This window comes from Dromiciops gliroides, chromosome 2, assembly GCF_019393635.1.
Source record: "Dromiciops gliroides isolate mDroGli1 chromosome 2, mDroGli1.pri, whole genome shotgun sequence".
Classification (NCBI taxonomy): Eukaryota; Metazoa; Chordata; class Mammalia; order Microbiotheria; family Microbiotheriidae; genus Dromiciops; species Dromiciops gliroides.
In genome coordinates, this window is record NC_057862.1 from 296,334,508 (window position 1) to 296,351,686 (window position 17,179).

Below are 17,179 nucleotides of genomic sequence, written 5' to 3' on the forward strand. Positions count from 1 at the left end.
GTCTGAGGCCAGATTTGAACCCAGGTACTCCTGACTCCAGGGCCGGTGCTCTATCCACTGTGCCACCTAGCTGCCCCCCTAACATCTTAAAAATAGAAATCTTCAACTTCCTTGAATCAAAGTACTTTCTTCTCATAACCATAATCCTATGAAGCAGGTGATATGAATACTATTAACCGCATTTGTCGGTCAACAAATATTTACCTTATAAGAATCTACTATGTGCCGGGCACTTTGCTTAACACTGGGGATACAAAGAAAGGCAAACAGTAGCCCCTGCTCTCAAGGCGCTCATCTTCTACACAGTAGGTGAAGAGCTCTGAACAAACAAGATAAAAGGATAGATTAAGAGCAACCTCAGGGGAAGGCACTAAGGTTAAGGAGGACTGGGAAAGGCTTCTTGTAGAAGATGGGACTTTAGCTAAGACTTGAAGGTAGACAGGTGGGTGCTAGGAGGTAGAAATGAGGAGGGCGAAAGCTCTAGAAGCGAGTCTGTGATAATGCATGAAGTCAAGACATGGAGTGTCCTAGTGAAGGACTAGCAAGAAGGCCAGTGGATGTCACTAGATGGATGAGTAAGTAGAAGGCAGGAAGTTGTAAAAAGCCTGGAAAAGTAGGAATGGGTCAAATTACAAAGGGCTTTAAAAGTCAAATAAAGGACTTTTACATTTGAACCTGGAGGTAATAGGGAGCAAACTAGAATTAATGAAATAGGAAAATAATAAGGTCAGACCTTCATTTTCATAAGACCATTGTGAAAGCAGAATGGAGGATGAACTGGAGTGGGAAGAGCCTAGAGGCAGAAAGACCATGCTATGACAAGTGCAATATTCCAGGCATGAGGTAACAAGAGCCTGCACCAAGGTGGTCGAAGTGTCGGAGAAGAGACAGGGTAGATACAAGAGCTGTTACGAAGGTAGAAACAACTGGACTCAACAACTGAGAGTGAGGAATTAAGTATGACACTAAGGCTGCAAGCCTAGATGACTGTAAGGATGGTAGCACCCTCCACAATAAAAGGGAAGAGATGGGGAGGGTTTAGAAGGAAAGATGAGCTCAGTTTTGGACACACTGAATTTTAAGATGTCTACAAAACATCCAGTTCAAGGTATCTAGTATACAGTTGGAGATGTGAGACTGGAGGTCTGGAGAGAGGTCAGAGCTGAACAAGTAGATCTGACAGCCATCTGCACAGAGATGATAATTAAAACCATGAGAACTATATTAGTATAGAGGGAGTAATACAGAGGGAGAAGAGGGCCTAGGACAGTGGGTTGAGGAACACCCATAGTTAGCAGGCACAATCTGGGTGAAAACCCAGCAAAAGAAACAAGAGGAGCAGCCAGATAGAAGAGCCAGGAGAGCAAGATCACAAAAACCTAGAGAGAAGAGAATATGCCAGAGAAGGTGGTAATCCACAGTTGTCAAAGGCTGCAAAGAATTCAAGAAGGATAAGGATAGAATAAAGGCCATTAGATTTTTCAATTAAGAGATCATTAGTAACGTTGGAGATGCCAGTTTTGGTTGAATGATGAGGTCAGAAGACAGACTGCAAAGAGTGAGAAGAAAGGAAGCAGAGGCCCTTGTAGATGGCCTTCTCTGGGAGTTTAGCCACAAAAGGGAAGAGAGATAAAGAACTCTAGCTTGTAAGGATGCAGATGAGGAAGTAGATTAAGAGAGGTAATAACTTGCCCACAGTTACACAGCTACTAAGTCAAAAAAACAGGATTTGACTTGGGTCTTCTGACGCCAAATAAAGCACCCCTTCCACTTCACCACGGCTACTCCTCCCCCAACTTTGGCCACGTGCAAACACAGTCAGGCTTTAAGCCTTGCCATCTTATATAACTGAACTTTAAATCCCAATTTCTACAACTTTCTATCCTCAAATCTCTCCCTCAGTGTTTTTCACTCTCTTTGTGGCTTCCCCATCCTTTTATTCCCTCCTAATTTCCCTAGTCTATCTTCCCAGTCCCAGCTTCATTTGGCTCCATACCTAGTCTTGACTTGCATTGCCTTTTCACCCCATCGACCACCTCACAGTCCCCAACCTACCACTGCTCAACCCTAATACAGAAAGTCATACAAATTAAGGTGATTCCATCAACCAAGAACTTATAGTGCATCCACCTAGGATTGTAGATATAATATCCAGTAAGGTTAAAATTTTTATGTCAAGTGAGAGTGAAATTTGATATATAATTAATTGAAGTTGGGGCAATTTTTTGTCGAGTTAGCAGAATCATTTCGGATAGCATTCACTGCTGTTAGGCAATCCTATTCTACATTTTGCTGATTCCCTTATCTCATTCCCCACAACTTTCACACCTTTTCTTCCCAAACTTCCTATCACACGTAATGCAGATAAATTGTCTCCTACTTCACTAAAATAGAGACCATCCAATGGAAGGTTCTTCAACTGCCTTCTTCTACTCCAGACTTAGAGGTAACATTCATTAGCTCTTCCTTTTATCTCTCAGGAAAAGATTAGCCTTTATAAACCTAATCCCTCTATCTTTGACCCTGTTCTCATCTACAGCCACTTCAAGACCAAATTTCGGCAATCCTCCCCTCTCCTACATCTTCAATCTCTCCTTTTCTAATGACTCCTTCCCATGTAAATACAAACATGCTTGGGTCTAACTCCAGTCTCCAAAAGCGTTCCTTCAACTCCCTCACAGAGCCACCATCTTCTCACTCCTTCCCTATTAAACCTCTTGAAGTAATAATCCATACCTCAAAATCATCACCACCTTCTTCTCTTTTTCCAGACCTGCCACTCTACTGAAGTTACTCCCTGCCCTAATCACAAAGGCCAGCAGCCTTCTATCTGAAGTTTCCATTTCCCTCCTCAGCTCCTTTCTCTGCCTATCCACTGAATGTATGTGCAGCCCAAGAGGAAATCCTTAACCCTCTTCTCTTGGACCGTCTCATTTATTACATCAGTGTCAACCATCCCTTATACACAGATACATCTCCAGCCCTGACTTCTCTTCAGAGCTGCCGCTTTGTATCTCTAATTACCCACAGAACATCTCCCCATGGATATCCCACTAGGAACTGAAATTTACATGTCCAGTTTTGAGGATTACTGTCTTTCCCTGTTATACCTCTTTCTCCTTTTAACTTCACTATTTCTGTCCCTGGTACCCTCTCTCCCATATACAGAATATTGGTATTATCTCCCCTCTCCCTTAACTCTTACATACAATTACTACATTTTATGAATGAAACCTCAGGAAAATCTTTGGAATCCTCTCTATTCTCTCTAGCACTGCCCTAGTATAAGCTTTCATTATCACCAGCCTGGACTATTGTAGTAGCCTCCTAATCTTCTTTTCTCTTCAGTCTATCCCACAGACTTCTGCTAGACTTGTCTTCCTTATACTTCAATCTACTCACGTCACTGCTCTTGCCCAAAACCTTTCAAGAGCTCCCTATTTACTACTGGTTAAAACTCAAATGTCAGGGGCAGCTAGGTGGCACAATGGATAGAGCACTGGCCCTGGAGTCACGAAGACCTGAGTTCAAATCCGGCTTCAGACACTTAACACTGGCTGTGAGACCCTGGGCAAGTCACTTAACCCCAATTGCCTCACCAAAAATTAAAAAAAAATTAAAAAAAAAAAAACAACAACAACTCAAATGTCTCTGTCTGCCATTTGTGGCCTACTATAATCAGGCACCACCCTCCATTTCCAGTTTTATATCATACCAATCACCTCCATATAGTCTACATTCTACACTATTTATCATTCCTCATACTCATCCTATCCTATTCTACTTCTATGGCTTTGCTCATGACATCCCCTAAACCTATAATGTCATACCTTTCATTTCTGCCTGGTGGAATTCTCCCCATGCTTTAAAACCAGGCTCAAATGACATATCTTCAGTTTAGTAATGATCTTGCCTCCCACCCCAACCTCACAGACCACTTTGGTAACACCTCATATTTTAGTTGGTGTTCAGCCATGTCCAGCTCTTCCCCATGGACCACACTGTCTATGGGGTTTTCTTGGCAAAGATACTAGAGTAGTTTGCCATTTCCTTCTCCAGTGGATTAAGGCAAACAGAGATTAAATTATATGCTCAGGGTCTGAAGCCAGATCTGAATTCAGGTCTTCCTGACTCTAGACCCAGCCCTATCCACTGAACCATCATGCTGTTTCCTTGGCAGAGGTTAAGTAACTTGCCAAAGGTTGCATAGTTAGTAAGTGTGTCAGGCTAGATTTTAATTCAGATCTTCCTGATTCTGGGTCCAGTCTTCTATCCACTGAACCACCTAGCTGCCCCTTGTATTTTAGTAAATTAGGTCAAATTCTCCACAAAGTACCACTCAGATGCCTCACCCTGGCATGAAAGTGATTCTCAGCTCTCATACTGAGCCTGTGCCAATGGAGGACAAGCTTTAGAAGCTTCTGCCCAACTGGAAAGGCTTTGAGTGTACTGTCTGAGGACCAACCTAGCCAAGCATAGAGAAATTTACTAATTCACCAACAGGTGACAAATTATTTAAAGATGACAAACTATGAGGTGAAGGAAAACAGAAATGGCCCTCAGGCTTGGGAAGCCCCCTTCCATTTCTGTAGTGATGGTGCTAGAATAGCAGAAAAGAAGTCAGAGGAAGGAATCACAATGACCCATAGTAGATACATAGAGGCTGCAGCATAAGCTCCCATGATAACCTTCACACAAGAAGTAGCATGATGGATAGACAGCACTGAGCAAATGTGTGATATGAAAAGGGGTGCGTCAGTTGGATAATAAGAAGAGTTATCCAATGCAGAGCCTAAGTGCTCCACTGGGACATGAGGAATATAACAAGACTGAGAAGGCCTACAGTACACAAGTAGATCCTCTGCAAAAGATGTATGGGAGAACATGAAAAGAAGTCAAGTTCTAAAAAGAAAAATGTGAACAAGAATGTCACAGGATAGAAAGACATGGGTGAGTTTACAATTTGCACCAATGTGGGAAATACCAACATTGATGAGATCAGATCTAATTAAGTTCTGATCCTCTTTACCAGATTCTAAGCTCCTTGAGAGCAGTGAATAAATTTTGGCTAAAATGTGTATCTCTCCTAGTGCCCAGCAGTGTTCTACACATAGGAAGAGCCTAATAAATATTGGCTGAACGAATTCTTTACCAGTTGGGTCTTTTAATCAAATACCTCCCCTAAATCCTGATTCCTCCACTAATTTTTCCCTCATTAATTCACAAAAGTGAATCGACTTCCACAAATATTCCTACATCTTCATATAAAACTTCCATAATAGGCCACCCCATTAATACTCTACAATATACCTTACCTATAGCTTACTTTCAATGTAAATATATGCTTTGTTTAATGCATATTACTCAACTGTCTGCTAATCTTCTAAATATTTAGCCATGTCAGTAATAACTGAGTCAATTCAAAGCAAGTCAACATTTGTTAAGTGCCTACTATATAAACAAGGCCCTCTGGTAAACTAGGGATACAGGGATAAAGTAAGACACCATCTTTGGCCTCAAAGTACTCAAAATCTAGTAAAGAAAATAAAACAAATGTTAAAAAAAAACTATAATAAAAATTAGACTGGAAAAGGGGTGGTCCAAGCAAAATGCTATGAGAAATGTAAGGAGAGTTTATTTCAATTTGACAGCAACAAATGTTTATTAATCAACTACTGCATGCAAAGCCTGGTGCTGGGGATGATACATAGTTTAAACAAGACATAATCTCTGACCTCATGGGTTTACAGTCTAATAGGAATGCAAAGATGGCTTAATATTAGGAAATCAATACAATAAATTACACTAATTTCACTATTTGAAGGATCCATTATTTCAGTGACTTGGGTTCTTCCTCCAACAAAGCTTCCCAACCCCTCCATGTCTTAAGAGATGATCTTTTTGAATGCTGAGGGGGAAAAAAAAATTACCAGTTGGTAGCCAACCTTCTGTCCCCTTTAGCCAATCAACAAACCAATAAGCATTTATTAAGCACAAATTATGTCTTTGGTACTGTATTAGGCACTTGGGAGATACAAAGACAAAACCAAAACAGTCCATATCTTCAGAGAATTTGTCTTCTATCATAGAAAATAACATGTACACATAATTAGATACAAGACATATACAAAGTAAATGTGAAATAATTTCAGGGGAGGGGAGAGGCAGTAGTAACTGAGGTAGATCACTAAGGTCTCATATAAGAAACAGCAATTGTACTGAGCTTTAAAAGAGGCTAGGCCTTTCAAGAGGTGAAGGTGAAGTCGGGGAGGACATTCTAGGCATGGGGGGACAGCCTGTCCAAAGACACTGAGTTGGAAGATAGAACATCACATGTGAGGTACAGCAAGAAGGCCAATTTGGCTGCAATGTGGTAATGCATGGAAGAGAGCAATGTTTCCTTTAAAAAGTATGGATCTCACTCTATAATACCCTGCAGAAATTTTATGTCATCTTCCCAACAATTCAAATCAAACCAATTTACTTAAAACAAGAATCCCTTAAGTAAGTTTCTGTCAGGTGCAGAGCAGTGTCAGAGATTTTAATGACCAGCCTGCTATCAAGAAAGTAGGCAATTTAAACTGCCCATCCAAAAAGAGAACAGCAAAATAGTAGAGGTCATAAATGGCCAATCTAACAGCCTGGAAGACCTGGATTCAAGTCCTGCTTCTGAAACACACTGGCTGAGTGATCCTGAGTAAATCATGTAATCTTTCAATACTCTAAGGCACAACCTAAGATTATAAATGGAAGAGAAGGTGCTGACCTGCATTGACAGAGACAGTTCCCTCACCTAAGATTTCCCTATGCCAGTGAAATCATAGGTCTAGTCCCTACCGATCAAAAAACAATGCTGGATTCAAAATACATTTTAATTGGCACTATATTAAGAGACATCATGATATATTTAACTAGGATCATAAATGTCCTGAATTGCATTTAATTGTGATTTTTCTTAAGCATTTCCAGAATTCTTAGAGGATAAAAGCATTTTTCACCTACCTATGTGTGTGGCTTTTAAAAGAACATACAAGGGGGCAGCTAGATGGTGCAGTGGATAAAGCACAGGCCCTGGATTCAGGAGAACCTGAGTTCAAATGCGGCCTCAGACACTTGACATTAGCTGTGTGACCCTGGGCAAGTCACTTAACCCTCATTGCCCCACCAAAAAAAAATTATTATATCTTTTAAAAAAAAAGAACATACAAGATTCCTGAGCTTCAGGAGTCTGAGACACACAGTAAAATAGGCAGATATAGTAGAATAATAACAACTCATATCTAAATCACACTTCCCAGAGCTTTCCTCACTACAACTTTGTATGAGCCAGTTCTTACTTATACTTCAATATATAATCTTAATAGTGTGGGCACTCCCTCCCCAGCACAAATCACATCTTAGAAGATGGTCTTGGAGTTGCTAATGGCTGAAAAATCTATCACCCTTCAGATGAGAAGATGAGCCTCTCTGAATTAGAATGGTCTTCCCATGACACTGTCCACACAGGGACTAAAGAAAGTATGGAATCAATCGATAAACATTTATTAAGCACCTACTATGTACCAGGCACTGTGGTAGGCCCTGAGGATACAGAGATAAAAACTGAAATAACCACGACTCTCAAGTTTATATTCTATGGGGAAAATAACATCCTGATCTATGTGTATACAGAATAAATACAAAGTATTTAAAAAGGGAACAAACAGCCTGCCAGTTGTGAAAGAGCAGAAAAAGCTTCATGAATAAGGTGGTACGTGAGTAGTGTTTTGAAGGAAGGAAAGGATTTGATGAGGTAGCAGTGAGGGAGTATTTTCCAGGTATATGGGACAGGTAGTGGAAGAGCATGAAGATGTGAGAAGGAATGAGTGCCATGAGGAACAGGAAAGCTCAGTGAGCCTAGATGATAAGAGTTTGGAAAGGTACATAAGGTAGAATGCAGTTGGAAAGATAAGATGGAGAGAAGTTATGAAGGCATTTGAAAGACAAACAGAGCTTAAACTTTATAGTGGAAGCAATATGAAGGTGCTGGACTAGGGAGTAATGTGATCACTTCTGTACTTAAGGAAAATCACTTTGACAAGTGTGTGTACACAGAACTGGAGTAGGAAGATGAAGTAAGTAGTATGATTAGGAAGCCATTGTAATAGTTCAGGATAGAAATGATGAGGGACTGAAAGATATTGTTAAAATAGAAAAAGCAAAACTTAAGCAATAGGTTGGATAGGTGGGGTAAGAGTAGAGTTGAAGATGAGGGTCAGCTAGGTGGCACAGTGGATAGAGCACCAGCCCTGGATTCAGGAGGACCTGAGTTCAAATCCGACCTCAGACATTACTAGCTGTGTGACCCTGGGCAAGTCACTTAACCCCAATTGCCTCACCAAAAAAAAAGAGTTGAAGATGAGACCAGAGTTACAAAACTGGGATACCTGAAGAATGGTGGTACCCTTGACAGAAATAGTAAAATTCAGTAAAAAGGAGGATTGGGAGGAAGGGTCAGGGGAGAAGATAATGAATTCTGTTTTGGACATTTGAGTTTGAGAGGTCTCTAGAAAAGTCAGCAAATGATGGTCCTTGGGCCAAATCTGCCAGCCTGTTTTAGCATGGTCCAAGAGCTAAGAATGGTTTTTATATTTTTCCAGATCCGACCTTCAGGCCATAATTTGCTGACCCCTATTCTAGACATCCAGGATAAAATGTCCAATAAGCAGCAGTGGGACTTAAGCTCAGGAGATAAACTAGGACTGGATATATAGGTCTGAAAGTCATCTGCACAAAGATAATAATAGCATTTCTGATGCAGGGAGGTGGTGTAGTAGATAGAACACAAAGAGAAGAGGCCCCAGGACAAAGCCTTGAGCACAACCAAAAATAAGGTACAAAGTATGAATGATGAGTTAGCTGAGGAAACTGAAAAGGACCCGCATGAAAGAGGACCATAATTATTATTACCCCATTCTGGACATGAAGAAACAGACTCAGGGGGAAGTGATTGACTAAGGTCATTCAGCTATTAAGTGACCTAACCCATTACCCACTGCATGTATCTTATTTATACATTAAGGGGAGGAAAAAGGAAGAGGGAAATTGTGAGAAGGGCAGAAAAGAGAAGGTAGAAAAGGATGAGAAGAGGACAGGGACAAAGGAAGGGAAAGGGGGAAAGACAGACTCTGGAAAAAGGCCAGGAACTGGGGGCGGGGGGGGCGGCAAAAATAGGGCTGAATGCATGGAAAGGGAGCAAAGACAAGAAGCTGCAACTAAGTTAAGGTGCAACGAGCGGACAAGAGAAGTAAGGAAAAAGAAGGAACACAGAAGTGGGGAGGAAAGAAAATGAATAAGGGGAGGGAATCAGAGCTGAGGGAGAAAATGTTAATAGGAGAGAAGGAAAGAGATGAGAACAGGGGGGTTGGGTAGGGGACAGAGATGAAGAAGAGGAGCAGCGTTTGCATTGTGCTTTAAGGTTTGCAGAGGGTTTCACAATCACGACTGTTTTATTTGACCTTCACAATACTCCTGTGGGATAGCTATCCCTACCCATTTTACAGATGAGAAAACTGAGGCTGCGCAGGAGGTTCCATGACTTGTGCAAGATCACGCAGCTATCAGGCGTCTGAGGGAGGATTTGAACTGGGGTCCCAGTTCTGATAAGGCCAAAGGACAGAGAATAGAGAAGAGAGACCCGTGACGGAGAAAGTAAAGGCCGGGACCCTGGGGATAGGGGCTGAACAGGTAAGAGGAACTGGGGTGAGGGGAAGTGAACGGAACAGGGACCTTCAGGTCCGGGAAGCAAGGGACAAGGGGTCGGGACAGGAAAGAGACCCAGTGACCGCGCTGCCACACACCCTCTCTCACCCTCACCTTAGCCCCCAGCCTCAGCCCCAGGGCCCGGAGCCGGATCTCCACTCGACCGGAAGCGCTCTGTCCTTGGGCCTCGGGATCCGGTTACAACCCTTACTCTGGAAAGACCCGTTCCGTCTCTCCACGGGGCTTCCAACTGCCCAGGTAAAAGCCGAGGGCGGGAGAGGAAAAAAGGAAAGGGACCTTCCCCAGGCTGCGGAGCCTCCCTCCGGCCAACTTGGGCGCCCCCGCCCCCTCTCGCCAAGCCAATCGCCGGCGGAGCAGCCCCGGAAGCTGTTTCCGGCCGGACCGCAGTGCAGCTGCACGCCCCGGCCCTGCTGTCAGTGAAGCCGGCGGCGACGGCTGCGGTGCTGGGACCACGAGCCGGGAGGGACTGAGTGAGTCGTGGCGGAAGGGGCCCGGGGAGGCTCGGCTCTACCCACGAGCCTGCCCTGCCAGGGCCCCGGGGGGAGGGACGGAAGGGGACGGTCCAGCCATAGCCACTGCACGGCCGTCGGGGAGCCCCCGAGCCCTCCTGCTCTTCTTCCCCAGCAGCCCCGGCATTGCGCTCTTATCACTCTCGCCTCCTGCTCCTGCAGTTTCTTTCCGATCCTATAGAACCATAGACGAAAAGCGCTTTTGAAACGACAGCTGTTAGGATTACTCATCATCGCCACCTGCCCAAACTCTAGAATTTCATCATCTTGTAGCCTGATGCGGCGCAAAGGGGACTGGAGTGGAGTCAGAGGATCTGGGTTCAAATACTGGCTTTGCCACTTAGTAGTACCCTGTGCCCTTGGACAAGTCACTTTACTTTTCTGAGCCTCAATTTCCTCATCTACAAAACTTAGGGTGTTAGACTAGGTGACCTCAATGGTCCTTTTCAGCTCTAAATCGATAATCGTCCCTCTTTACTTTATCTCATTCCCCTCCTCTCACGACTCCTCCCTTCCCTCCCCTCCCCCCATCTTTTCAATCACCTTCTTCCTTCCTTGCCCAGACCAGAGATTTCCACTGACGTCAGTGCTGGGGCAGATGGATAGTGGGGCTTGGAGTCAGAAAGACTTGAGTTGGAATCTTGTCTCAGATGCTAGCACTTAGCAGAGTGTCTGGCACATAGTGGGTACTTAATAAATGCTTCTCTACCTGGCCCTAAGCAAGTCCCTTAACCACTCTGTGCCTCAGTTTTTTTATCTATGAAATGGAGATGATAATAGCATCCACCTCACATGTAAAATGATTTACAAACTGTAAAGTGTTATATAAATGCCAGCTATTGTCATCGATTATCAGCCTCCTTATCATTATTATTTCTTCTTCATCTATACTCAAGAACTTTATGATAATCACTTCCTCCTTCCCAGAGTCTGAAATTTCATCAGTTCCTTATCCATCACTAGACAGTATGGAAAGGTCGCTTCCAGCCTTTGATTCTATGACTTTCGATGTGCCCCACACACCTTTTTTTCTTTCTCTTTCACTTTCCTTTCTCCTTTCTCTTCCCTTTTCTCTCCAGGCTCTGAAATTTCCTGATCTTATTCTCATCATACCCTGGAAATTCATCTGTATGTTTCTCCCCAGTCCCTGGATCTTCACCATCACTTTCCTTTGACCGTTATCTCCTTCACAACAAATTCAACTCCCAGGATGTCTCTGATACCAGAGTACAGAACTAGAGAGATATGACTAATTGACCTTACACCTGCAGTCAAGAGACTGTGAGTACTAGCTACATGGCACAATGGATAGAGCACTAGGTCTGAGTTCAAATCCAGCCTCAGACCCTTCTCGGCTGTGTGACTCTGAGCAAGTCACTTTCTTCAACTGCAAAAAGGGAGATAATAACAGCACTTACTTTGCAGAGTTGTAAAGATCAAATGAGATATTTGCAAAAGCCTATTACAATGCTTATCACGGGGCAGCTAGGTAGTGCAGTGGATAAAGCACCAGCCCTGGATTCAGGAGGACCTGAGTTCAAATCCAGCCTCAGACACTTGACACTTACTAGCTGTGTGACCCTGGGCAAGTCACTTAATCCTCATTGCCCTGCAAAAAAAAAAAAAAAAAACAATGCTTATCACATACTAAGTGCTATGTAAATGCTTATTCTCTTCTCCTTCATGAGGGAGAACTTTCTAACACAGAACTACCCAAGAAGGGAATTAACCACCTCAGTAAGAAGTTCCTCATCACTGGTAGGTTTTTCAGAGAGGGCTCCTTTAAGCACTACTGGAGAGAGAATCTCTGTTCAGTTCAGTTCAACAATTCAGGCATTGACTAAGTCCTACTGAACAAGGTGCCAGGACATTTTCTCCATCCTTAAGGTACTTGAATTCTACTGGAGTAACAGAGCATGGACAGAAATAAGTTCAATACTAAGTTACTTCAGGAAACAGCAGGTCCTAGCACATGGCAAATCAGGAATAGCTTCATATACAAGGTGCCACCTAAGCTGAGCCATGAAGAAAAACCAGGAGTTCTCAGAGGTGGAGGCAGGAGGGAGTGTATTCCAAGCAAACAAGGCATCCTTAGTAAAGGCACAGAACTGGGAGGTGATGGCATGGCAGGCTGGCACAGTGGAAAGGGCATTAGCTCTAGAGTCAAGGAGCTGGGTTCAAATCCCATTTTTAGCATTTACTATCCATGTCATTCTTCAGCAAGTCATCATAGCTTTCTGGCTTTCAGATTCACCATCCATAAATTAAGGAAGTTGGCCTAGATGGCTCTTGGGCTAAATAAAAATGGAGAAGTGGATTTAGGCAAAGGGCTATAGTTTTTAACCTCTCTTCTAAAGATATCTCAAACTTATTTGTCCAAAGCAGATTTCATCATCTTTCCCTCACCAGTCATCCTCTTCTGAGGTCCTTACCAACTCTAAATCTATGATCCTCTACCAAGGTGAAGCTCTCTATAGTTGACCAGCTTGTCTGTAACATAGAATGAATGAAGGGGTCAATTATCATCTTTATGCAGATGACCCAAGTCTCCAGAACCACAATCCCACACTGACAGCTGCCTACCTGTTCTACCTGGATTCTATTAGTAAATAAACTTAAAATATAAACACAAGAATCCAGAGAAACTGAAGAACGTACAGATACATTTCTATTTGAACAATTGGAAAGAGCTAAATAACAATGTAGCTCCAATATTCTAATGAGAAAAAGAAATTAATGCCTAATAATAATACATAGCAGGGGCAGCTAGGTGGCGCAGTGGATAAAACACTAGCCCTGGATTCAGGAGTACCTGAGTTCAAATCCAGCCTCAGACACTTGACACTTACTAGCTGTGTGACCCTGGGCAAGTCACTTAACCCCCATTGCCCCACAAAAAAAAAAATTTAATAATAATAATACATAGCACCTTAAGGTTTACAAAGTATTTTACATATGTTACCACATTTGATTCTTGTAACAACTCTGTGGAAGGTGCTATTATTATGCTCATTTTATTGATGATGAAACTAAGGCAAACAGAAGTTAAGTGACTTGCCCAGTGTCACACAACTAGTTAGTATCTGAGGCTAAATTTGAACTCAGGTCTTCCTGACTCCAAATCCTACACTCTGTTCACTGGGCTTTATCCAGGGACCCCGTAGTTCTCTCAACATCCCTTCAGAACTTTAATATCTTCAAGGATTGGGCAGCTAGGTGGCGCAGTGGATAAAGCACCACCCTGTATTCAGGAGGACCTGAGTTCAAATCTGGCCTCAGACACTTGATGCTTACTAGTTGTGTGACCCTGGGCAAGTCACTTAACCCCCATTGACCAGCGGGGGGGGGGGGGGCGGTCCTGGCCAATATCTTCAAGGCTTATTGAAGACAAGCAGAGGTCCTGTGATGTGGATTGGTTCTCTTCTGATAGTTTCAACAGAGGATTGAGAAAACTAGATAAAAGGAAGAACATACTAATATAGAAAGGAGGAAGTGGAGTGGAAGGACTTGCTGCTTCTTGTAATTAGAGTGTATAAGAAAAATATGCAAACATGGAAGAAGTGGGCATCAGGTGAATCTCTGAAATGGACAGCACACACAGTTGGGTATAGAACTATAATGAACTTAACAGGAAAACAAATAGGGATTGGGGGTGGGGGGGGGGGTTAAGAAGGAAGTTAATACCAGAGAAGGAATAGTCACAGGCAAAATAAAATTCCTGATTCTGAAGAAAGGACTGAAAGGGGCAGGGAAGGAATGCTAGAGTCTAAGGGAGGACCTTAAAGTATCTTTTGGACAGTTAGGGAATGACCTCATAAAATGTGGCAGATGAATATAATTAAACATTCTGCTATAAGAAATTAGAAAAGAGATTATTTCAGAGAATTCTAGTTAGGGTGAATGATTAAGAGCAGTGAGCAGAACCATAACAGCTTTTAAAGGACCACAGTGTCTTAAAGGAAAGATTTAAGAATTTTGGTCAAACTAGTGACCAAATTATAACTCCAGAGAACCTATGATAAAGTATGTGACCTGCCTCCTGGCATAATGAAAACGAGGTAAAGAAAGAGACATATAAAATCATTACCTAGATTCATTTTGCTTGACTGTGCTTATTTGTGACAAAAGTGGGTTTTGTTGTTGTTGTTATTGTTGAGATAATGGGAGGAAGCAGGGAGATAGCAACAGTGATGCTGAGAGACAGACAGACAGACAGACAGAGCTAGAGAGAAGGCCGTTCAGACTTTTTTTTAAATGCACAAACGAACGGAAGTTGAAAAGAAAGCAAGACAGTTTTTGAAAGTAATGGGTTAGGATTGAGCAAGATGTGACTGGCAGTCAGACAAGAAAGCAAGAATTCAAAAGTAGAAAACAATGTTTATTTGAATTGTTTAATCATAAGATCAAGATAATAATGGAAGGAAAGTGAGAGCAAAGTAGGCCAATGAGACTTAGGAAAGGGAGTTGTGGGGAGCAGCTTGGTGGCACACTGGATAAAGCACTGGCCCTGGATTCAGGAGGTCCTGAGTTCAAATCCAGCCTCAGACACTTGACACACTTACTAACTGTGTGACTTAAGTCACTTAACCCTCATTGCCCTGCGCAAAAAAAAAAAAGAAGAAGAAAAGAAAAGGAGTTGTGGAGTGACTGAGGTCTTGGAGAATAGAATTAGAAGTGTGGGAGAGATGGAGATGGAGTTTCTAACTGAAGAGAGATGGCTAAGGTGAACTGAAGGTGTCATTCATAGTTATCAGGGAGGTTGGTGAACTGGGAGGCTGTGAAAACTAAGGTATTGTTAAGGTAAAATCCTTAGCTATGATAGCAGGGTTGAGGAAAGAGGAAAGCTGTGAGCCAGTCATTGGACTCCTGGAGGTCAGTCAGTGAGCATTTATTAAGTGCCTACTATGTGCCTGGTACTATGCTAAACACTGGGGTTACAAAAAGAGGCCAAAGACAATCCCTACTCTCAAGAAGCTCATAGTCTAATGGGGGAGACTATGTAAACAACTATGTACAATTAAATTATATACATGATAAATTGGAAATAATTAAGAGAGATAATCCTTCATTAAGAAAGATGGGGGGGCAGCTAGTTGGAGCAGCAGATAGAGCACTGTCCCTGGATTCAGGAGGTCCTGAGTTCAAATCCGGCCTCAGACACTTGACACTTACTAGCTGTGTGACCCTGGGCAAGTCACATAACCCTCATTGCCCTGCAAAAAAAAAGGGGTGGGGGGGAGGAAGATTAGGAAAGGCTTCCTATAAAAGGTGTGATTTTTATCAGGGATTTGAAGCAAGCCAAGAGGCAGAGATGAGGAGGAAGTGCAATCCAAGCATTAGGGACCACCAAAGAAAATACCCAAAGCAGAGAGCTGGGGTGTCTAGTTTGTGGAATAGCCTGGAAGCCAGTGACACTGGATCTCAGAGTATGTGGAGAGGTATAAGCTATAAGAAGACTGGAGGGGTGGCAGCCCCCACACCTCCAGATGGTAAGGAGGGAGTGGTTAGGCTATAAAGGACTTTGAACACAAACAGGATTTTGTATTTGCTCCTGGAGGTGATAGGGAGCCACTGGAGTTTATTGAGAAGGGAGGTGACGTGGTCAGACCTGTGCTTTATGAAAATGACTTTGGCTTTAGCAGCTGAATGGAGGATGAATTGGAGTGGGAATAGACTGGAGGCAGGCAAAGCCACCAGGGCCTTTGCTAGAGTGGGGGCAGTGTCAGAGGAGAGAGGGGGACATATTAAAGAAATATTGCAAAGGTGAAATCAGCAGGCCTTGGCAACAGCTTGAACTTGGGGAGTGGGGGTGGGGGCAGGGTTTGGGGGTGGGGGTAATGAGAGATGACACCTAGGCTGTGATCCTGGCTGACTTCGGGCGATGTTGTTACCCTCTACACTAGTAGGGAATTTAGGAAGGGAGGGGGTGCAGAGAGAAAAGATGATGAGTTCAGTTTTTAAAGTGTTGAGCGTAAGATAACTACTGGACATTTAGTTGAAGATGTCTGAAAAGCAGTTGAAAATTGGAGGTCATGGGGGCAGTGGATAGAGCACCAGCCCCAGATTCAGGAGGACCCGAGTTCAAATCCAGCCTCAGACACTTGATACTTACTAGCTGTGTGACCATGGACAAGTCACTTAACCCTCATTGCCCCGCAAAAAAAAAAAAAAAGAAAAAGGAAATTGGAGGTCAGTAGAGAGGTTAAGGCAGGATGGGTAGATTTGAGACTCATCAGCTTAGAGATAATGGTGAAGTAGTATGCTACTAGGAGAAGTGAAGAGGGTCCAGGATAGAACTCTGAGAGACACCTGTGGTTAGAGAGCATGATCTGGAGGAGAATCCAGCAAAGGAGACTGAGAAGGAGAGGGCAGATAGGCGGGAGGACAACCAGGAGAGAGCGGGGTCCTAAAAACTTAGAGAGAAGAGAGTATTGAGGAGGAGAGAGTGATCAACAGTGCCAAACACTACAGAGAGGACAAGGAGAGTGAGGATTACTGAGAAAAGACTGTTGGAATCTGGCAACTAAGAAATCATTGGTAACTTTGGAGAGAAGTTTTGACTTAAGTATGGGGGTGGGGGGACCACTAGGTGGCTCTGTGGATAAAGCACCGGCCCTGGATTCAGGAGGACCTGAGTTCAAATCTGGCCTCAGACACTTGACATTTAATTAGCTGTGTGACCCTGGGCAAGTCACTTAACCCTCATTGCCCCCCCCCCAAAAAAAAGAATGCCATCAGAAGCCGTTCTGAAATTATTTAAGAGAATGAGAGGAGAGGAAGTGGAGGCACCTGTTCTATATGACCACCTCCAGGAGTTGAGCCACAAAGGGCAGAAGAGATATAGAACAAAAGCAGGGAGTGAAAGGATCAAGTGAGGGGGTTTTGAGGATGGAGGTCTTATAGGCATG

At 43.2% G+C, this 17,179-nt stretch overlaps 2 protein-coding genes across 5 annotated transcripts in view; one reads left to right on the forward strand and one right to left on the reverse strand.

The window, feature by feature from the left end:
* WDR25 (WD repeat domain 25) overlaps window positions 1-10,106 on the reverse strand; it is a 252,348-nt gene extending 242,242 nt beyond the window's left edge. Inside the window, exon 1 of the mRNA XM_043983615.1 lies at window positions 9,856-10,106. The gene's annotated coding sequence lies outside the window, so the exon portion shown is untranslated. The remainder of the gene's footprint in view (window positions 1-9,855) is intronic.
* The window catches only part of WARS1 (tryptophanyl-tRNA synthetase 1), a 45,267-nt gene continuing 37,662 nt past the window's right edge, over window positions 9,575-17,179 (forward strand). The window contains exons 1-2 of one of the 4 annotated variants that reach the window (XM_043983618.1): window positions 10,165-10,232; window positions 11,351-11,552. The gene's annotated coding sequence lies outside the window, so the exon portion shown is untranslated. Of the gene's footprint in view, window positions 9,727-10,103; window positions 10,233-11,350; window positions 11,553-17,179 lie in introns of those variants that run through there. The other 3 variants (XM_043983620.1, XM_043983617.1, XM_043983619.1) reach the window with 3 other exon arrangements.